The sequence below is a fragment of the Hemicordylus capensis genome, chromosome 6 (genome assembly GCF_027244095.1).
Source record: "Hemicordylus capensis ecotype Gifberg chromosome 6, rHemCap1.1.pri, whole genome shotgun sequence".
Taxonomy (NCBI): domain Eukaryota; kingdom Metazoa; phylum Chordata; class Lepidosauria; order Squamata; family Cordylidae; genus Hemicordylus; species Hemicordylus capensis.
The window spans coordinates 17569825-17592226 of record NC_069662.1 but is presented as its reverse complement, the minus strand read 5'-3'; the positions used below and the strand labels follow the sequence as shown (position 1 = coordinate 17592226).

Here is a 22402-nt window from a genome sequence, read left to right as displayed (position 1 = left end):
AATACAGATTGTATTAGATATCTACATCTGAATACCCTAATCTAGGCATCATGGTTAAACCGCCCTGAGAAATCAAATGAATGAATGAATGAATGAATTTCCAGGCACCACAGCTCCTGGGATTTGTCAAGCCCTGGACTGAGCTAAAACAAGGAGTCCCGCCTGCCCCCAATCCAAGCAGCTGCCCCACAGAAGTCCCAGTTCCTGAGACCGCAGCCATCAGGACGTGGCCCCCAGAGCCTTTCCCCTCCGGGACCGGGTCAGAAGTGTCAGTCAGGGGCAAGCTGGCTCTGACAAGCATTAGGAGAACAGAGGCAGGGCCTTTTCTTTTCAAGGGGGCTCCAGCTTGCCTCTAAGCTCTATTTGCTGCTGACACAAATAAGGGATGATACCTTACAAGGGGCCCCTCCTCCACCCCAAGGGATGGGCAGTGGTTACCGAACTGACTAGCTGCCTCCTCCTCCACCCAAGCAACGAAGAGAAAAACAAGGAAACCAGGCGAGTACAGGCGGGCCATGTGAGCAAGAGGAAATCCTTGCATTGTTCAGCCGCTTCCCAGGGAACAATCCCAAGCAGAATGGCAATTACAAGGCCAGCCTGGCAGTGGCAGCGCTGGCAGGAAGGAGTCTGGCTGGACTTCTGCTGCAAGAGTTGGTGCCGGACGACACCGAGGTGTGCAGAACTCAAGCAGGCTCTTGGTTTCGGCATTCCAAGCCAGAGGGAAGGAGATGATGTATGTGATGGTTGATGCTGCAGAGAAGGCATCTGGAGCTAATCAAAACTGGGCTTGATCAATCCCAGGCAGCAGGGAGCCATGGCGCCTAGAAATTTAACCATCAGGTCCAGGCTAGGTTATTCAAAGGTAGAATTATTAAATACAATTTTTATTTTTATTCCAGATGGCCCTTTTTCTATTCTAAGTATTTTACTTGTAAGAGAAGCCCTTTTACACTTCCCCTCCACAATGTCATTAAATCCAGTAATTTTGTCAAATGTCCACTGCTTGGCTCCTAAATTTTGGGGCTGGTTTATTTAGATCTGCAGAAAAATCTTTTTATTTAGATCTGCAGAAAAATCTTACAGTTTAAGATGCATTGCTGCAAAAAGGGAGAGTGTAAAATGAGTTCATGCCCTGGCCCAGCACGGACCAGTGAGGGGATGGACCCTGTGGCAGGTAGCAGACTTAGCTGTTTGATTCAGCACTTGCAAACTAAAAAACAGAGCATGGGGAGAGAGTTCATGTGATTGTGAATCCTAGGAGTCACTGATTTTTTAAATAAGTGTCCCCTCCACCTCCCACCCCTCTCTGAAGCAAGAGAGTCTGCAATGATTAGACAGGAAGCCGAGTGCAGCAGACACTTACTTGCTATACTTCTATGAAACCTTCCCAATAGCTCAAGGCAGATAAATCAATACCCAAAATATTCTGAACCTTTGCAAAAGCAAAGTGTAATGGTAGGGAACTTATACAGAACAATTAAAACGTGTGTGACAAGAAGAAGAAAGTTGCCTCGGGGGGCTTAAATTGAGGGCTTTCCCCCTACCTGCAAAATCAGGGGGGCCCACATGCAGGGGGGCCACATTTGGAAGCTGGAAGGCATCTTTCCCTCTGAACAAGACAGCTGCCAAATACACGTGGGCGCACATTTTGCATTCTTTGTATCATGTGCTTTGACTCACTTACTCAAACCATCCAGAACAAGTTCTTAAAACTATACCTCTGATTATGCAGGCAGCCCTGACACAAGGCAGATCCCTTAGCAGCTTCAGTTCTCTGCCTGTAAAACACTACCACCAGAATGATGCAGGTTAAGCAGGGAGGCAGTCTTACTGGGTGGGCTGCAAGAAAAGAAAAGAGTGCCTCCTCAAGCAGGTCGCTGGGTGAGCTGACCTTCAAGGCTTTTGGTCCCTGCGGATTTCGAGGACTGCAGAATGTCATCCTGAATCTCCCCATTCCATTTCTTTGAAAACCAAGAGAGGGACTTGATACCACTGAAGGAACCATCCCTGGTGCTTGCCTGGGATGAAGGAAAGAGAGCACCAGGTTTGTGAGGGAGCAGGGATATGATGGTCTGTTGATCGGGAGAGTGTGTTGCAGAGCAGACGGACAGGCGATGGCCCCCTGTGCCTCACGTGCTGGGCTAAAATAAGGGGCTCATCAACACAAGGCGCTGGGGCTGTGGGCATTCCAGGCAAGCCAAAATGAATGGGGGCCATCTCTGCCACCAGAGTGATGAGCCAGTCTTGGGGTAGCAAGCATGAGTAGTCCCGTTTGCATTTGGACTGGCAAGTACAAGTGAGCACCGTTGAAGATATTCCCCTTAGGGAACGGGGCCTTAGCTCAGTGGCAGAGCCTCTGCTTGGCACGCAGAAGGTCCCAGATTCAAACCCTGGCAGCATCTCCAGGTAAGGCTGAGAGAGACCCCTGCTTGAAACCTCAGAGAGAGCAGCTGCCAGTCAGTGTAGCCAATACTGAGCTAGATGGGCCAGTGGTCTGACTTGGTTAAAAAGGCTGCTTCTCCCTTACTTTCCCATGCCATGTGCATACACTGAAAGGGGTCAAGTGTTGACTGGTTTGTACTGTGATAAAATGTGATAAAATAGAGAGGCATTATATGAGCACCCTGATTATTCTGGGGTTGTTTCCCTCACTTTGCCAAGTTTATTCCTCACTGAAATAATGCGGTACAGCCAGGCAGGCATCTACAAATCCACTTGCCAGACTGCCAATAATGAGTGCCCCCAACTCTCTGGTGAGCTGGACACTCAGCACCACAGAGATCTGCTCCCCAGAGGCCCCATTTCCAGTGCCATTTTTGAGAAGGTAACCAACAGCAGGAATCCCTTTTAAGCCACAGGAGAGAGCTCCCACTGTTTCTTACCATCTCCATATCCCAGTGCAAAAGAGCAGAAGATCCACTTCTCTCTTGAGATCTCTGTTTCCTGTGTACAAGAAAAGGATCCGAGGAAAGTGGTGGCAGTCATGAATAATGGCTAGCTGGTGAGCTTAACCTAGATTTGTGGACACCTGGAACCAGGTTAGGGGAAATCTTAGGAGAAATAAGCATGAGGTCCTGGATCAGCAAGGTCCCAGTTTGCAAATTAAAACTAGTTGGCTTAGTGAAAGATACAATTGTAAGGCGGATTCTCTCCAAACAAACATTTGTTCAGTCTTAGAGGGAAAAGCACAAAGGAAAAGCAGCACTGGATGTCTACAATCCCTGTAAAAAGTAGGAGTCAGTCAGGCACTGACCCAGAGTCAACAGCAGTGAGGTGGGAATATGAAGGAAGGAAGGTGGGAATATGAAGGAAGGAAGGAAGAGCCACCTGAACTCAGGGACAAAGCAGGAGAGCCACCTTTCAGCAAACAGCTAAACCTGGCCTCTTGAAGGGAGTATTTGGCCTGGATTTAAGTGCTGTTGCTCTTCAGTATCCATTTCCTTTTTGGACTTTTTAATTTCTGCTTTAAATTGATTGTAAACTTTATGAACTTCAGCATTTAATAGAAAGTTGAGGTATAAAGTGTTTTAATTTTTTTTAAAAGAGACATGCCCACTGCTTGGTTCTAGGTATTTGCACCTACAGGCGTGTCCCCAAACACACTGTCGGAAAGCAAAGCAAAGAAGCAGGAGGTCCAAAACCCACCGCTCGGAAGCCACAAGTGCCACACCAGAAATCAAAACTAGCTGAATTGTCCCCAGACATTATCCACCATCCTTTGTGGTACAGGCAGCCAAGTTAATAGGGTGAACTTTTTTAAAGGCCCCACACATTCTGGTAAATAGCTCCTTACCAGCTGCTGTCACAGAGTAATGAAATGTCCCCGTAGAAGAGGGTACCCAGCAGTGTTCCCTCTAACAGGGATTCCCAGATGTTGCTGACTACAACTCCCAGAATTCCCAGCTGCTATGGCTTTTTCCTTGGGGATTATGGGAGTTGTAGTTAACAAATCCATTTTAGAGGGTACACTGTACCCTAGTCCAGGATGCTGAACTTATCCAAAGAGGCGGGGGCTCCTGCCTGCTCCCCATGCCATCTGAGAGCACTGCAACCATGCAGGACAGAAACAATTAAGAACACCAACACACACACACACACACACACACACACACACACACACACACACACAGAGTTTAGGATGGCTTCTATATAGGCGACATATATATTACTACTATACTTACATACTTATATATTACTATTAGGCAAATATAAATCCACTTGTCAGATCGCCAGTGGTGAGTTCCTCCAGCCCTCCAGTGAGCAGGACACCTAGCACCGGACAGGCCTCCTTCCCAGAGGTCTCATTTATACTGCCATTTCTGATAAACAGCAGGAGTCCTTCTGAGCAGTAGGAGATCAGGGCCCCCACGGTTTCTTATCTTCTCCATAAAGGTAAAGTAAACTGTGCCGTTAAGTCGATTTTGACTCCTGGCGCCCACAGAGCCCTGTGGTTGTCTTTGGTAGAATACAGGAGTGGTTTACCATTGCCTCCTTCCATGCAGTATGAGATGATGCCTTTCAGCAGCTTCCTATATCGCTGCTGCCCTATAGAGCACCAGCAGGGATTCGAACCGGCAACCTTCTGCTTGTTAGTCAAGCATTTCCCTGCTGTGCCACTTACATCCCACTGCAAATGACAGGAGACCTGCTTCTCTCCTAAGTCCCCTGTTTTGTGTGCACCAGGAAAAGATCTGAGGGAAGAAGGGATTGATGACGACCGCAAATAATGGCTGGCTCGTGAGCAATGACTAAATTGGGAGGGAATCCCCAATTACTCTGCTCATTTCTTCCATGTTGCAACTCAAGGCCATGTACACAGGGGTCTCCCATCTAGGCCCTGACCAGACTCACTTAGCTCCAAGAAGGTTGTTGCATCTTCCGTCTTCAAGACCAGGCCGTGGGATCCAGGAATCCACAGAGGGCTCTCTCTTGTGCCTTTGCCAGGGTCTTTCTCCTCCCATTCCCTCTCCTTTCCTTATACACTGTTCCTCTTCCATCCTTTATGTATCCGTGGTAAATACAACGAAGTGCCCTGTCTTTACGTTTTCCCTTCTTGGAAGCTTTGACTCCAAAGGTCCCCTTTGTCTTCCCTGCACTCCAAGCTCTTCCATGTTGGAAGACAGTACTTACTGAGTAACCTGTTCTACAACAGCGTTTGAGGAAATAATGCTTTGGGAACACACTGCAGTCATTTGCAGAGATTTTGCTGCAACCATTAGAAAACTATTTTAGAAGGCAAAGCTTAGAACCTCCACTCAAGCCTGATTTGTCCAGTCCACCTGGGGTGGAAATTCTTCTTTGGCATGCCTTGTCACATGAGTTCGAAGTCTGGGGAGGCCTTCCGGTCACCAGATGCACTTAAGACAGACTCAAACTAAGACTAAAGGAAAGAAGCCAAGAGAAGCTCTGGACATGACAGCAAGCGCTTCCACTTTTCACACTTCCTCCATCACATCCAAAGGGGAACTTAAGCAAGCTGCAGCAGCCACATCTTAAGCTGCCACAAGCGTCCTTTCAGACGTTATAGCAGAAGCCTGCATCTATCACTCACTCAGCGGCTTGCCAGCACTTGCAGCCATGTCTGAAGCTGCTCCTGAAAGAACAAAACAAAACTAGGAAACTCTAGGCTGGCCAAACAGCATCACCACCAGTGAGCTTATGCCACACTGTGGCAAGATGCGCAGAACAGAAGCAGGCTCTTGACAAACACAGAATCAGCAACCCCAAATGTCGCAACAGCATCTTCCCTCCGCCCCACGGCAACTCTACTGCCTGGGCGAGCAGGGAAGGATACACCTGTGTTTCTTGATCTGGATCAGACTGTATGCTGCTCCCTTGGCTCAAAGCAACTCCCATCATACTCTTGTTGGTTTTTTTAAACCTGGAGAAGCCAGGAGAGAGAGTCTGTCATCACAAAGCTGCTCAAAAGAGGCTCGGGATTGAGTTTTAGGGCACTGGAAGAGAGAAGCTAGCTTCAATGGCCACAAGGGATGGGTGGGAGAAATCTAGTACAGCAAGGGGTTCTCAAACGTGGATCCCCAGATGATGGACTTGGACTGCAATTCTCATTACCCCCTAATCTAACTGCCCAAGTCCATTATGGGAGGGGATGATGGGAGTTGCAGTCCAACATCATCTGAGGACCAGTGTTCCCTCCAAGGCCTCCCTCCACGCTCACATTTTTGATGTCCGCTCAATTAATTTTAGATCCCACACAGGTTGAACCAGGAAGGCCCCATTCTGAATGCACATGGTACGCCCACACTGCCTTGATACTGCCGCCCAGAGCGAGTCTCATTCCACACACAGATGAAAAAAAATAGAGAGGACACTGCTGGGGACCCGAGTCTGGAAGCCCCTGCTGTACAGAAAAACACAAACTAAAGGCTTAGTCAGCAAAAAAGTGATGCTTGTAGCAGCACATGTAGAAGCAGGCTTGGAAATCATCCCTTGCCTATGGTAAGAATCACCTCCAGGGGACCAGTCAGGGACAGTGGAAAAGAGCTTGTTCCTTCCCATTCCTTTATGTTAGAGTTGCACAACTTTAGCCCTCCCAGCTGTTTTTGGACAACACCTCCCACAATCCCCAGCCACAGTAGCCAATGGTCAGGAATTATGGGAGGTGTAGGCCAGCATCTGCAGGAGGGCCGAAGTTGGGCAGCCTTGCTTTATATGAGCAGGCAGGCAAGTAACTTCAAGACATTTGTTTGCAAGGCTGCCCAGAACTAAATTAGACTCTCATAAAAGGCAGAATTACTGGCCACCCGGAAGAGCCAGAGCCAGGAGGGCCAAAAGAGCCAGAATGATGATGGAAAGGAAAAATAGTCTGCTGGTGGAGTCCAGAAGGCTCTTTCATGAGAATGGGGCAGAAAAGGGTTTGTCAAAAAGCAGACAAGTCGACAGCAGGCCCCATTTTTTCCTGACAAGACAACCGGGTGTTAAGACAGGGCCAGACAACCAATGCAGGAGTCCCCAAAGCCACATGGCTCACAAGGACACTTACTCATCTTTGGCAGAGGCATGACACACACACACACACAGGCTGCCCTAAAGCCTCTTGGGACTCATTCAAGCCAAGATAAACACTGTTGGGGGCACTTCAAGAAAGAAAGCCTTATTTTTTGGATTCCCTTCCAGCCCTTGAGATGGAATGTCCTAGAGAAGTGTGCAATCCCTTAAAGCAGGGATTCTCAACCTTGGGTGCCCAGATGTTATTGGACTTCAACTCCCATAATCCCCAGGCCCAGTGGCCTTTGGCTAGGTGTTATGGGAGTTGAAGTCCAATAACATCTGGGGACCCAAGGTTGAAAATCCCTGCCCTAGAGGAGTAAGTACCCCATATCCCACCCCCTGACCCAGCTCAGAGAAGAGGATCCATAAAGATAGAGGCCCTGAAATCTGATTGCTTTGCACCAATGACATCTGACAAACACAAAATATCAAACATCTCAGACCACATGCACACTGTTATACAAGTCTAGGCTGTTCAAAATTTTCACTTTCTTTAAAACACCCAAGTTACTAGCACTCATGTTTTGACAATAGTGTCTGCAGGGGGAGGGGGGGAAAGACTGCCAATGGCCAAAGATATCTTGTGTGGCTCCCCAATCTTTGTGCCCTCCAATCACAGCCTGCTGCTCATACACATACTCTCTCATAATAATACTTTCACCCTGCAACACAATGCTAAATAATGATCAGTTCTACTAAAACAAATACAAGCTTTAGACGTGACATTTAAAGCTACTAAAAATGAACCAATTTAACATTTCTATACAATGTCTCTTGAATGTCAGATTGGCTGTTTAGATTTCCTGGGAATAACATTTTTCTTTCCTTTTTGCACCTTAGATTATAAACATGCTTGAAAGCCAAGCTAATGGGGCAACCTCTTTTGTATCAGGACAATCTGCCTATGGCAAAGCCACTGGGAAGTGGGTCTTCCCAGCAACAAGGATGTCATACTGCACTGCACAGGACCTTCAAGAAAAAAACTCTAGAGGTGAGTCCCACATACCCCACTCTTTCTCCTTACAGGTGGTCATGCCAAACTTCATTCTTCTGCAGTATCAGTAAGATGCTCCTCTCTACTAAAATAACCAAGTACGATCCCCCCACCATGTCAAAACTTTTGACAGCCTCCCATATTACTAAAATCTAACCCTAGACCCTAAACTGGGGTGGTAGCATCTAGACCACCTTCCTGAAATGCACTCCTGGTGAGAAGACCCATGTTTACACATGCTCACCCCACTCCCAGGGAATGCTTACCCCGAAAATAATCTCACTGTACCCCATCATTCTAACCTGCCTCAGCAACACCAACTTCTCCAACACTGCCGTCTTTTGGATATCTAAAGGCATGGATCCAGAGCTCCAGGATCCAATGGACACAAAAAGGGACCAAGAGCCAGGGCCCGGGAGTTGCCTGGACAAGAAATGGAGTCTAATAGACAGGGGGTACGACTCGGGTCAGCGGGTTTACAGGGTTAGAGGCACAGTGCAGATGCTAGACTTCCTAGTTCCCCAAGCAAGGAACAGGTTACAAAGAACTTGGGATAGCAGCATTGAGAGACAGGATGTACGTTCTTCCTGCAAGAGGGTGTTGGGCCCAGACATTCATATCAGTTCCCTTCCCCAGCCCTTTCACCACCACCCCCGCCCAGATATCTCCCACCAAGTTATCCCTGTGCTTGGGTCTCACCTGTAAGTCTCGGCAGCTGCCTAGATACTGTTCCCCTTGCGGCTCCAGCTCCAGGATATTGGGGGTGGGGAGCACCCCCCCGACCTCCTCCTCTTCCCCAACTCCTCCAATCAAGGAAAGGGGCTTGCAGGGAACTGTCACTGGCTCCCCTGGATGAGGAAGGCCCCTTGGTAGAGGGCTGGGGGCATCCAGGATCTCTCTGGCTCCCCCCTCCCTCCTTCTTGGCTAGGAAAGAAAGGAGCTGCAGAAGTGGAGACGTGCAGGGGGGACTCTACCAAAGGGAAGAGGCTGGGGGCATCCCTGTAGGAGGAGGGCAGGAGCTGCCTGCAGGTAGCTCTAGTGTCTCACAGAGGCTCTTTAAAGGGAAGGAAGGGCGAAAGAGAGGGGGGGGGATCTCAAGGAGGTGGGGGAGAGGCAGAGCGAAGAACCTCTAGAAGGGAAGGTTGAAGAGGCCCTGCGGATGACTCTGTCGGAGGCCAAGGGACGAGATCCGGAGGGAAAGGAGGCATGGGCGGGAAGGGCTGCTGCTGCAGTCCTTTCCCGATAACGCGAGCCCCTACGTAGATCTCCTAGAGGGGCTAGGCTAGAAAAGACCCCCTCCCCCAGTCAGTGGATGGGATGGGGGGGGGAATCTAGGAGGTAGCCTGTGGAACAGAATGCGCCACGCTCCTTGCGGAGGATTGCGGAGAGGGGGGAGCTGGAGAGGGTGCAGGGGGCTAGGTGGGCGGGCGGGCGGGGGTGGGATGGTCCTACAGGAGCCAGAGAAATCCTATAAGGTCCAGGGAGCCCGGGCGGGGGGGGGGGAACGGGGGGAGGAGGGTTTCTCTAGGGCGGGGGGGGCGTATGGGGGTGCTGTGGGGATGGGGGGCCTGGCTCTGTCCGGCCCCCCTCCCCTCTCTCTCGCCCTCTCAGGCTCCTCCGCCTGCTCCCTCCCTCTCACTCACTCCCTCCAGTTGTCCCCAAATCCAAGATGGCGCCCAAGGCAGGAGCCAGACCGGTGTAGGATAATTTTCTCTTAATTATCCGATTCTTGTTTCCGGTACCACTGAGCGTGCTCGGATGCAGCGGAGCATGCTCAGTGGGGTCCCAGGAAGCTGCTTTCTGTTTTCTGCCCACAGAGCTCCGGTCGGGTTTGCTTACCTTCTTCGGCACAGGGAGAAGGTAAACCCAGGCTCTGCAGAAAGGCATCAGGCTTGGTTGGCTGCGTTGTTTGGCCCCGAAACCATCCCGACCTACGGAGAGAGAAGGACTCCCGCGGTGTGTTGTAAGGGGAATTTGAAGCGCTGTGAAATGCCTGGAGAACTGGCAAGAATGGAGCATGCTCAGTCTCTCTGTTTGAAGCCAGTGCCCTTACCCGGATAGGAAGATAAATCTCTCAAACTCTTGCTATCTCTTATCAAAACTGTTGCATGGCACAGTTTCGAATTGTTTCCAGATCTCCCTGAATTTCGAACTGCAGACAGTTTCCCTTCTGATTTCAATATGGTAATCCTGAATTATGTTATTGATATTTTATTAATACACATTAATTTTTTAAAATGGTATTATTGAGTCTCTCTTGTCACCAGCAGAGCATCATCCCTTTTGTCTGTGCCTAGATATCTGCTTGAAGGATTCCTTTGTCCTGACAACAAAGCAGCCTGTGTGTGTTTAAGTTCACTAACTTCACAGTCAGCGAGACTTGTGTAGTGCACAAGTCTCCACAGGACTGTTTGTAAGGCTAGCAAAAAGCATTTTGAAGCCGCTTTGCCTTTAGAGGAACGGTTATTAAAATCAGAAACAGTTTGTAATCATGCTTTCCTTTCTTTGCATTGGATATCAGGAAATGTCTGGAGATGGTTAGTCTGGCAGAATCTAGGGCGAGCTTTATAAACTTGGCAATTTTGCTAATTCAAAGCTGCATCTGTCAGATTCCTCTATGTGCAGGTGATATTTATGACCTGCAGGTCTCAAATTCCAGTCCTGCCTTGCTTTTGTATGGGTGCTGTTTTCTGGTGAATTGGACCGTATGTTTTCAAGATGCTGAAAACATTTTCCAATACTCCCCTCATACTTTAGTACTGGGGCAAGCTTTTCTGATGGATGGACTGGACCCCATAATTTCCCATTACCCTGGAAATTCCAGATCTTATTATTGAGGTAAAGTTTGCTGATGGCTGCTGTTTTCTGATGGACTAGCTGATAACAGATTTAGTACCTAGGTATGCTTTTCTGATGGTGCATTTTCCAGAACCCTGCAGGATTCCTGTACAAATAAGTTTTCAGGACCCTGTCAGAACCCCTTACACACCCTCACATCTCCTCCTGGGGAGCCATGTTAGGGATTCTTATGGGTGCAGTTCTGTGATGTAATGACCATTATGGAATCGTATCTTGTCAGAAGTGTGTACTATGGAAATTATTCAAGTATGTGGTGTGATGCCTAAACCACTCCTATGAGGAGGTTAAAGAGCATGCACACACAGAGAAATAGCCTGGACAATATACCTATATATAGTTAGATTGGTTGACCACACCAAGGCCTCTCCTGTATGGCTGAACATTGTAGTGTTATTTACAGAACCAGAACATATGTCTGCACAACTGCCCATTTTTATTAAAAGCAATAGATCCATGGAATTTGTCACACACACACACACACACACACACACACACACACACCTGCTGTTCCAAATGCATGTTTATTTACTGCTGATCGTTATCTTGCAGTACCAGGAAGAGTACAAAAACAAACTTAAACCAATGCAGTAAAGGCTTGGTAATCTTCAGGATCAGTTGCATGTGCCACACCCAACCTTCTATCGTTTTACACTAACTTTCATTCCTGCAGGTACACAGTTGAGGTGTGCACCTGACTCCAAAGGTTCTACGAGGTTCACAAAATGCAAGAAAAATAAAACTATTAAAAACCAGAAATTAAAAAATTTAAAACATTCAGAGATGACTAAAAGCCTGGCTGAAAAAATGTGTCTTAAGGGCTCTTTTGAAGGTTGGCAAAGATGTTAAACCACAAATATCTATAGGGAGCGCATTCCATAGCCCAGGAGCAACTATGGAGAAGGCCCACACCCATCACCACCAGATGAGCCGGCTTACGGAGACGGACCTCTCTGGATGACCTCAATGTGCCGTGGGGATCATGAAAAAGAAGGCACTCTCCTAGGTAATTATTGATTACTTGAACATGGCTTGCATATATTCAGTGCAGGGTGTGCTGTAGATGCAGCTTGGTACTACAGAGCCCTGTTCAGAAGAGGTTAACCTCAAAGTTCTGAGTTCAGGTGCTGCTTTTCCTTGCTCTGAATTCTTACACATACAGGACATTGATAATGGCTGAAAAGTCTTAGGAACATAAGCTGCCTTCTACCGAGTCAGACCATTGATCCATCTAGCTCAGTATTGTCTACACGGACTGGCAGCAGCTTCTCCAAGGCTATAGGCAAGAGTCTCTCTCAGCCCTATGTTGGAGATGCCAGAGAGGGAACTTTGCCGGGGAGGAAGCTTCTAGCCGGCCCCATCTATCCCCTGACCTTACAGTGCTCACACTTCTCCCATTCAAATGCAAACCAGGGTGGACTCTGCTTTGTAGAAGGGACAATTCATTTTAATTTTATTTATTAAATTTCTATACTGCCTTCATTAAAACAATCCCAAGGTGGTTCACACAAAAGTTAAAACAAGACTACAAAAATCATACCATTAAAATATCAGCTAGAATATAAAAATACAGATCTGATTAAAAGATTTTAAAACAAGCACAATATAACCATACAAGATACAAAGCAGCAGCAATAGGAACAATCATATAAAAGCCTAGGCAAAAAGCCAAGATTTCAAACGCTTTCTAAAAACTGTGACGAGAGACTCTTAAAAACTCAGAGACTGAGGAGCAGATGGCCACTGGGAGAGCATTCCAGAATCTGGGGGCAACAACTGAAAAGGCCCTGTCCCACGTGCACGACAGCCGAGCCTCCCTCATTGTTGGCACTTGGAAGAGCGCCACGCCCCCCCCCCCATGACCTTGTTGAGCGGGCAGCAACTTTTGGTTTAGCACAAGACCAGCTTCTATTGCTTAACATTTCAGAGTCATTTCTGTTCCTTCCTTCCAACCTGAAGAATGCTGTGGTCCAGCCATTTAGAAACAGCACAATAAATAATGGCTGACTATTCTTTGTCAGTTTAAAATGTGAAGGTAATGCCTTTTACTTGACCACCCGCATCTAAATGCTGCAGTTTGCATTCCCATGAATTCTCTGTTCTCCAATTTGTCACATAATACTTCTGCTTGATGGGCCATGCTTAACTTAAGTACCTTGTGTAGACTTCCTTTGTTTTAATCAATGTGATCTTCAGAAGCTATTCCCCAAGCATCCTCAGGGGTGGGGGTCACTCATTCCCCCCCCTGTACACGCTTTTGTCATGCTTCTTTGGGACTCCATTTGGCTTTGAGATTCAAAGGGTTGTCTTATCTGTCGTTTTCCTTCTCTTAGATTTCCAAGGAAGGAAGACACCCTTATTTCGCCCTTTTCTGCCTCCAGTCTTGAACAGGCACTGTGCTTAAGTTTTCTTCTTTTCCTTTTTTACTTTGAACTGCCCAAGGACTTATGTATGGGGCAGTATAGAAATGTGTTAAATAAAATAAAAACTTTTCTTTCTTTTTCCTCTTTTTCAGTGTTCCCCATTATCCAGCTTCACCCCCTTCTGACAACTGGAAATCCATTTAGCAGATTCATGAGAACATCTTATTTGTGGGGAAAGGTAAAGTGTGCCATCGAGTCGGTGTCAACTCCTGGTGACCGCAGAGTGCTGTGGTTGTCTTCGGTAGAATACAGGAGGGGTTTACCAATTGTGGGGCTCCATGTACGTTCTTCTTTTGATTTTTCTCTGTCTTTCCTGGTCCCTCTTTAACCTGTTATTAAGTGATCTCCCCGCTCCCAAGTTTGTTGCATGAGTTATGCATGTGTTAAGAGCAAATAATTAATCAACAGAATTCTCATCCATGGAATGTGATGAGGACCACATCACCTTAGATGGCTTTAAAAGTTGTCTAGATGGATTCATGAAGGATAAGTCCTTCAATGGACACTACTCTTGATGGCTATAGGCTACCTCCAGACAGAGGCATATCTATGGAAAATAGTGCCCAGGGCAAGCACTGAAATTGCACCCCTGCCCAAACATCTTACTCAAATTTAGAACAAAAACTGCTTTGTTCCAGTAGGGTGGGAAAAAGTAACTTAGAAGGAAAATACAAAAACAAGCCCACCTTCCACACAAAATCAGCACAAGGTTCCTGTAAGAATTCAGCAGTAAACTGGGTTTTCCAGCAGTCCCCAAAATTGTCACCTCCCTATTGACTGAGCCATCCATGATTGATCCCTACAGGGAGCATAATTCATTACAGTAGAGGTTTTCAAATCTGTGCCCTCTGATGTTGCTAGACTACAGCTCCCATCATCCACAGCCAAAAAACCACTGTGGGTGATGGATGTTGTAGTCTAACACCTGGGGACTCATGTCTGAGAACCCCCTGCTCTCAACAACCGAGAAACAAAGAAATTTGACATTTATTTTTAACATTTGTATTCCATTCTTCTTCTAAGAAACTCCAGGTGGCATATATGGTCTCCCACATTTTAGTCTCAAACTTGAAAGGGCGACGCTCAAAAACATTCAAAAACCTGATTTCCACATGCACCCTGAAGTTAAAGGTAAAGGTAAAGTGTGCAGTTAAGTCAATTTCTACTCCTGCTGCCCACAGAGCCCTGTTGCTTTCTTTTGGTAGAATACAGGAGGGGTTTACCAAACCTGAAGTGGAACAGTCTAATCTTTAACCTCAGGGCTATACCACATCATTTTAATGAATATATAGGCTAGAGCTGCAGTGGATCCGCCTATCACAAGCTCTTCAGACTTTGAGTAAAGATACTTGTAGGGTTTGCATTCTTACCGTAGCAAAAACTACTTTTATTTGTTCTTACAATAAACTCCTTTTGTTAATTAAAACCTCTGTCCCAAGCCAGTTTTCTTGAGTTCAGACACTTGCACAAATTAAAACTGCTTGGAACTGTTCCCCTTTTGAGATAAATTTCCCACATTCGTCGAAATTGGGGGTGTTGACCAATCATCCCCAAGGCAGTTCCATCAAAAGTACAGGCTGACAAAGGATGGAGAACTACATTGTGTAGCGCACACATATACCCAATAAACACAGTATCACAGTTTCAGACTAAACAACAAGTCTGGAAGTCCTTTTGGCTGGAGAGATATTTGAAAAATATTTTTTTAAAAAACAAAAAACTCAGAAGCCATAAAGTGCTGAATAAAACTTCTGATAGTCATACACTGGGATTTTGATGCTTGTTGGCTTTCCTGAAGATTTACAGAAACAACTTAGATACATGGGAAGCTACTTTATACTGAGTCAGACACTCTAGCTTGGCATTGTCTACTCTGACGGGCAGTGGCTCTCACTGGCTTATATTTTTTTAAAAAATTATTACCTGTAGCCCTTTCAGGGGTCTTCTTAAAGGCTGCAGGAGGGGGTCTGCAAAGGTTCCCCCTCCCCCCCGCCAGCCTCTTAATTTACCGCCACAGCCCATCCCGGGCTGATTTTCGGGCAAAGATCAGTGCAGCAGCCATTTTGGAGGCAGCCACGCATGCTCAAATGGCCTCTGCTAGCCCTGGCAAGGCCTAGGACCTCGCAGAGACCATTTGAGCATGTGCGGTGGCCATTTAAAAAAAAAATTAAAAATGGCCACCGAAAACAAAATGGCCACCACACATGCTCAAATGGTCCCTGCGAGGCCCTAGGCCTTGCAAGGCCTCCCAGAGGCCATTTGAGCATGCATGGCAGCCTCCAGAATGGCTGCCGCACCAATGTTTGCAGGCCTCAACGGGCCGGAAAACCAGCCTGGGACGGGCTGCGGCGATAAATTAAGAGGCTGCCGGGGGAGGGGGAACCTTTGCAGACCTCCCCCGCCGTGGACTTTAGGAAGCCCCCCTAAAGGGGCTACAGGTTAAAAATTTATTTATTTTAATTGCAAACTGTGGAGCGGGTGGGAAGCAGCATGGCACTGGCACCCCCCCTTCGAGTGGCACCCAAGGAGTGCGGAGCTTTGAGGGATTTCCCCACCGATGGGCACTCACTCTTGCTGCCCGGCTCTATGAACTCTTGGGCTACAGGCAGCCTCAGCAGTCATACAATCGGGCACTGCCTTTCTACCTCAGTATAACCCAGGTAAAAAAATCCAGGCTGCCATAGTGAATTGGATACTGATCCTGGCACTCCACATGAACAGCCTTACTCAAGTAGGTCTGTACAAACCTGGGTAGGGCTACTCGTGTGAATTATCTTCTAGTATAAATCATACTATTTCTGCATGTTGGTCAATGCTTGGATGGTCAGATACATGTCTAAAGAGGTCATGTGTGGAGACATTGGCCAGTGCCACTGGCCAATCTTCATATTACGTTATTTCCTTCTCCGGTGACCAATTCTGCTCTCATGCTACACGTTTACTTAGATAGGCACAGGAGTGTCTGTCTATTATGGATGGATACAAAGGTTGCATTCTGTCATGTTCCTTCAACAGCATCCCCAACCTCCTGGGGCTTCTCAAAGCTTTCTGTTTTCACTGTTATGTCTGGAGAATTGTGGCGATGCGAAAAAGTAGTCTTCACTTTCCTTGCTTTGAACACACTTATACTGAATGTGACACATATGGCACCCTATTTGATATATTCTGAGGCTGACACATATGACACACATTTCCTTAGATTAAGAAAGGATATTCCATCGAATCCAAGGAATCCTTTAGTTTACAGAATACTTATGGGTGTGGCAACTCCAGCTGTGTTCCAGAAAATGAGGAAAAATTGATAAAATACAATGACCGGGCCATGAGGAAATGCAATCTGATGTCAACACTGAGACGTTGTATTGGCCTAAAATATAATAATCACGAGAACACCATTTGGATAAGTCCTCCATGCTCAATGCATGGCCTGCTTAGGCTGGTGTCAACAGCAGTGTTTAAGAAGAATTTGATAACACGTGCGTCTGAACACATGAGTGCTTTTAGACAGACCTCTGGGCACTGGGGCAAGCAAATGCTGCTTCAATTATAACATTTGTCATGCTACTGTAACTGTGTATGTGTGTGATTATCTGCTGAATGGGTAGTGAATGGGAGCGAGCCCTCTGATTAAATTTTTGGTCCTTAAGGGTTGTTGTAGGACAGAGAGACTGAGGGGCAGGAATGGGAATGTCTCCGTAAGAATTTGTATTGCTCAGTTCTCACCACAAAGTGATTACAAGTCACCTGCTTATTTTTATTTTATTTCTTTTTAATTTTTTGCTGAAATTTGCTAGTATGCAGTTGAAACAAAGCCTCGAAAATCCTATTTGACAAGCGCCCCCCCCCAAAACAAGCAGAAATCATAGCCTGATTCAGACATTATGCTGTACAGATGCCTGTGCTCATGTACATGTTTGTGTGAATGACTGTACCTGTGTTCATTTTAAAAATGTACCTGGATACAGGCCCCTCAAATGCATGGTACACTTCTGTACCTGCGTTCAGCGTAACCTGTGAATGATTGTATCTGTGTATAGATCTGTACCTGTGTACCCTGTACACTCATTGTACAAGCATTGAACATAATGTGTGAATGGGCCTCATGTTAGCTATGCTGTGACATCATAGGTACTGTCTTTCTTGGAGACCTTGTCATATGGAGAATAAAGTTTCCTGTAATGACCTACCTGTCTTGCAAAAAACAGTGATTTTGAAAGATCAAGAAAGTACAAGTGCTGGATAGTACCAATGTGCAAGAAGCACAACAAAAAGTCCACCGGAGGCAAAACCTTCTGCATATACCTGAGGAGAAGAAGCAACTTAAAGCCCGAGACCATGCAGTGAGAAGGGATAAATTGTTTAAGGAGAAATCTCAATTCTTTATGTGTCAGGACCATTTTAATGTTAGTACAAATTATGCATAAAATGTTTATTACTGTCCAGCATTATATCTGAATGTATATTTTTATTTGTGCGGTTTTTCTGCCCCTTTTCACAAAAAGGGAGCAGCCATGTGGAGAAGGGGCAGTGGGAGGGGGCTATTTCACAGGGGTGGGGAGGAGGAGAGCGAAGACCAGAAGGAGCTACTTTGATAAAAGAACAAATCTCCCTCCCCCCACCCCCAAACCACCCTCTGATATGGCATGGTAGTAAAAGGGGATAAAATTAATTCTTTTTATCTGACTTAAACAAAAGAGGCGGGAAGCCACTGTGCAGAGAAGGGAGGGGTAAACGTTGCCCGTTTCCTACTATTTTTGCCTTATACCTGAGTAACAGGTGCAAAAGGACAGACTATTTAACCTCTGCTCTGCTTTTCACCTTCCCATGACTTTTCATCATACTCCCCACCCCCTGCATGAGTTATATTGCTCAATATGTTTCCTGTTCCTCATTGGTAGGTTTGTCTGACAACTGTAAGGCCTGCCATTGCCCGACTCCGTTTTTCCCCAAAGATGTCTGGTCACTTTTTTTTTTACCTTTTAAGATTTTCAGGGTGATGCAGGAAAAGTGTAAAAGATCAAATGGTTAATGCAAACATACTTCAAGCACCCACAAGCTTCCCATGTTTGTTTATTCTTTATTTAATGCAGTTTCATATCGCCCCATATATAAATCTCTGGGTGGTTAACAATTTTAAAACACAAACAATAATTAAAACATTAAATCAAATAAAGCATTAAAAATATAGATAAAAATAACTTTAAGATTTAAAACTTTAAAGCTAAGAGCTAAAAGCCTGATTAAACAGGTATGTTTTCAGATTTTTCTTAAAAACATCCAGATATGGGGAGGCTCTTATTTTGTTTGGGAGCGCTTTCCAAACTCCTGGCCTGGTTTTGCTTCACCACCAAATGAGCCAGTGGCAACCGGAAATGGACTTCCCCTGATCATCTTTAGGCAGAGGGGTTTGTGAAGAAGAAGGTGTTCCCTTAAATACCTTGGTCCCAAGCCATTCAGGGCTTTATAGGTAATAACCAGCACTTTGTATTTCGCCCAGAAACTTATTGGCAGCCAGTACAGTTCTTTTAAAATGGGAGTAATGTAATCCCTTTGGGTAACCCCAAAGACCAACCTGGCTGCTGTATTCTGTATCAGCTACAGCTTCCAGACTACATACAAAAGCAGCCCTACTTACAGCGCATTGCAGAAGTAAAGCCACCTTTTTTTTTTAAAGGTGGTTTATCTCCAGAAGTGGACGTATCAGCCAAAGTTAAGTCTTGCCCCTGTTTGTTTAATTAATTCATTATTACTTAATCCATAGCCTAATTTAATGTAATTGTTTATTTTAAAACAATTTCCCACCCCTCCACCACACTGCTGCTCAGGGCAAATTACAATAAAAACATAAAATCCATGATAAACGAATAAAAAGGTTTGAGGCAATAAAATACAATAAATCATCCTTAAACAACATAAAAGATGAAGTGTATAATATGACAAGTAGGAAAGCAGCCAAGATGATACCTAGATGACAATCACAGCTAGTCTTTAACAGCTTCTTTAAAAAGGAAAGGGTTTTTTTTTTTTTTTAAACTAAGCAAAGAGGGAGACTGACGAAGCCCTTGGCATTCCAAAGACAGAGTGCCACCACAGAGAAAGCCCTATCCCTGGTCCCTGACAAAAGGATTTGTGGCAGTGGTGGGGCCGATAAAAGGGCTTGATTGGATCATCTGAGGGCTCTGGCAGATTCATATGGACTAATACAGTCCAAAAGATACCATGGTCCCAATCTATGCAGGGCTTTGGAGGTCAAAACCAGCATTTTGATAGGTAGAGATGAGTGCCAGCATACTGGTGACACTGCAGTCCAAATCTACAGAGGACCTCTCCCAGTGGTTGAAGACCAGAGGAGAGCTGGTCTTGTGGTAGCAAGCATGACTTGTCCCCTTAACTAAGCAGGGTCTGCCCTGCTTGCATATGAAAGGGAGACTAGTAGTGTGAGCACTGCAAGATATTCCCCTCAGGGGATGGAACCGCTCTGGGAAGAGCAGAATAAAGGTTCCAAGTCCCCTCCCTGGCAGCATCTCCATGATAGGGCTGAGAGACACTCCTGCCTGCAACCTTGGAGAAGCTGCTGCCAGTCTGTGAAGACAGTAGATAGACCGATGGTCTGACTCAGTATATGGCAGCTTCCTATGTTCCTATGTAGGTGTTACACAGCATGGGAGAAAGGATAGAGCTCAGTGGCACCCAGCAGTCAGGGGATAGAACAGGTGTCCCCCAGCACCACCTTCTGGGAACAGCCTCCCAAGTAAGACCAGAGCCACTGTACAACAGAGTCCCCAAATCTCAACCCAGAGGGATGACCCAGAAGGATACCATGTGGTTGATGGTATTAAAAGCTGCTGTGCTGAGTGATCCAGCAGAATCAACAGTGTCACTCCCCTATCTCCTGGTGTAGGTCATCCACCAGGGTAGCCAAGGCAGTTTCTGTCTCATACCCAGGCCAGAAGCCAGACTGGGATGGGTCTAAATAGTTGTTTTCATCCAGGACAGTCAGGAACAGAGACCCTACCACATTCTCTAACACCTTGCCCAAAAAGAGCAAGTTAGAAACTGGTCCAAACAGGATGGTTGGGTCCAAGGAAGGTTGGGTTGGGTTCAAGGAAGGAAGGAAGGGAGAGGAGAGCTGGTCTTGTGGTAGCAAGCATGACTTGTGTCCCCTTAACTAAGGGTCTGCCCTGTTTACATATGAGCGGGAGACTAGAAGTGTGAACACTGTAAGATATTCCCCTCAGGGGATGGAGTCACTCTGGGAAGAGCAAGCATCTAGGTTCCAAGTTCCCTGCCTGGCATCTCCAAGATAGGGCTGAGAGACATTCCTGCCTGCAACCTTGGAGAAGCTGCTGCCAGTCTGGGTAGACAATACTGAGCTAGGTAGACCTATGATCTGACTCGGTAGAAGGCAACTTCCTATCTTCTTCAAGAGGGGTCAGACAACTGCCTCTTTTAGTAGGGGGACACCTCCCCTGGTTCAGGGAAGCGTACTTCCGTAATCCAGGACCCCAATCCATCTCTGGCCACCCTTAATACCTGGTGCGATTAATGCCTTAAAACCCGGTATTAATACCTTAACACACCCATGCTGGCTAAGAATTAGCCGCGGGGGGTCCTTCTAGGTGTTGACCACACCCCCTGCATCTGACATCACACACAGGGGGTGTGGCTGGTGTGCACGCTGTATGTGTGCATGCAATAATTCTGCCCACGAGGCCGCTGGGGAGAGGGCTGAGCAGAGGCCCACCCTACTCTTGCTACACCTTTACTTTACTTTACTTACTATACAGGCATCCAGACCCTCATCCACCTCCAATTAATTGTGTAAGAAACTAAGATTGTCTACCCAATGTACTGTCACAGTCTTTACGGCTGACCAGCATCATTGTCTGTAAGTGTACTTTGTGAATGCCGAGTCAGTGCATAGAGAAGCATTCTCTGCGGCTGCATCTCAGCTTTGGAATTGTCTTCTTATGGGACCTGGCAAAGCCTGTGCAAGTTCTGGAAGTTGTGTAAGATGTCTTTATTCAAATTGGCTTTCACTAGGAAGAGAAAGAGGGGATAAGGGGTTACAAGTCTCTGAGAAAGGAAGTGCAGGTTTAAATCACCATTCAGCATAGAGCTCCTTGGAAGCCCTTGGCCAGTCCCTAGCTCTCAGCCTAACCTACCTCACAAGGTTGTTGTGAAGAAAAAGGTGGAGGAGGGGAGAACAAAGTATACTACTATGAACTCCTTGAAGGAAGGGCAGGATCAGTCAAATAAGAATCACTGATATACAACTACCCTGAGCCCTTGGGATGGGACAGGATATACATCCAATTAAAAATCAGAAACAATAAAAGCAACCCTGAACAACATTGGGTTTCTTATGGTCACATTGCTTGACCCCACTTACATAGTTCAGCCATGACATTCAGCTCTTGGGGATAATATCTCATATCAGTGGGGCAATGGATGTTGAAATTATCATTTTAGAGTTAGATCAAGGTGTATCAAGGAGCTATAATCTCAGCTCTAAAAATCGACAGAAATTTTTAAAATATTTTTTTAATATCCCTTTTGGGCAATGCTGTGGTAATCTTTACCCCCACACAACAGCATGTGATGGTCCCCCAGTAACCAGTTGAGAAATACTACATTAACTTATTTGTGCAATGGTAATGCTGTTCTTCATCAATCATCATCATCAAGAACTCTATCTTTTGTCTCTAATTTATTGCATCATCCCCCTCTCAGAGGGGTTCATACCTTCTACTGTGAACCCAGATAGGAGCTGAACACAATTCAGACCTCAGCCACGACCACCCATCACTATGTGGGTTTACTTCAGATCTGTAACATGTTGATTGCTGCTGTAGGAGCTTAGAACAAAGAAGGCCAGTAGCCAGGACACCTGGGTTCTCTGGAACAGGAATGAAGTTGTGTCATTGGCTGGACCCATTTAGACTGGCCCCCAAGTGTCTCTGGGGAGAGGATAGCACATTCCAGCTGCACAACACAGCATGGCACAGAGGCAGAGAAGGAATGCACTGGTCAGCAGAAGACGCTGGCTGCAGAGAGCACGATCTGCCTGGGAGTGAAATAAGTGCAGCAGTGAATGATTCTTCCCTCATAATCCACC

At 46.3% G+C, this 22402-nt stretch overlaps 1 protein-coding gene and 1 long non-coding RNA gene across 7 annotated transcripts in view; one reads left to right on the top strand and one right to left on the bottom strand.

Annotated features, from left to right (window-relative positions):
- Positions 1-9974, bottom strand: part of TAOK2 (TAO kinase 2) — a 44972-nt gene extending 34998 nt beyond the window's left edge. For 2 of the 3 annotated variants that reach the window (XM_053263782.1, XM_053263780.1), the window contains exon 1: positions 8705-8841. The gene's annotated coding sequence lies outside the window, so the exon portion shown is untranslated. Of the gene's footprint in view, positions 1-8704; positions 8842-9844 lie in introns of those variants that run through there. The other variant, XM_053263781.1, reaches the window with a different exon arrangement.
- On the top strand, positions 8938-15250 carry LOC128330643 (uncharacterized). Of its 4 annotated transcripts, none has more exons than XR_008310186.1 (4): positions 8938-9034; positions 9823-10189; positions 11728-11867; positions 13195-15250. It is a non-coding gene; the product is annotated as an uncharacterized LOC128330643 (long non-coding RNA). The 4 variants fall into 4 exon arrangements; XR_008310185.1 differs by having other exon boundaries at positions 11535-11867; positions 13377-15250; XR_008310184.1 differs by having other exon boundaries at positions 11535-11867.
- Positions 15251-22402: the final 7152 nt, after the last annotated feature.